The sequence below is a fragment of the Priapulus caudatus genome, unplaced genomic scaffold (assembly GCF_000485595.1).
Source record: "Priapulus caudatus unplaced genomic scaffold, Priapulus_caudatus-5.0.1 Scaffold2270, whole genome shotgun sequence".
Lineage (NCBI taxonomy): Eukaryota > Metazoa > Priapulida > Priapulimorpha > Priapulimorphida > Priapulidae > Priapulus > Priapulus caudatus.
This window is the reverse complement of record NW_014579331.1, coordinates 44,309-44,766: the sequence shown is the minus strand read 5'-3', so window position 1 is coordinate 44,766 and position 458 is coordinate 44,309.

Sequence of the window (458 nt, the reverse complement as noted above, 5' to 3'; positions counted from 1 at the left end):
TATATATATATATATATATATATATATATATATATATGTATATATATATATTGTACATTATTACAGTTTATATAGCAGCAGACGGATACGCGGCTATGAGACCAGCAGACAACGACACCACGTGACCACGACCAGTCCATCAGTGTGAAGGTGTGTGTGTGCACGCACGAGACACAGATCTATAACTGTCGTCACACAGAGCTCATATATTCACTAGTCGTAGTAGAAAGGAGCAAAACTGTCTTCATTCGGCGAACATAACAGCAGGGGTAGAAATTAACTTTTGAACAAGGAGGAAGTCCAAACTCAAATAGAGAGAGTCCGCAGCAAAACGAGGAAGTCCGCAGTCTGAGGTTCAAAATTAAAGCGATAACGCATGTGCTTATTTTTAAGATTCATGCAGTTGCACGTCTCCCAAATTTTCTTTGGACATTAGCTGAACACCTACAGTAACTCAG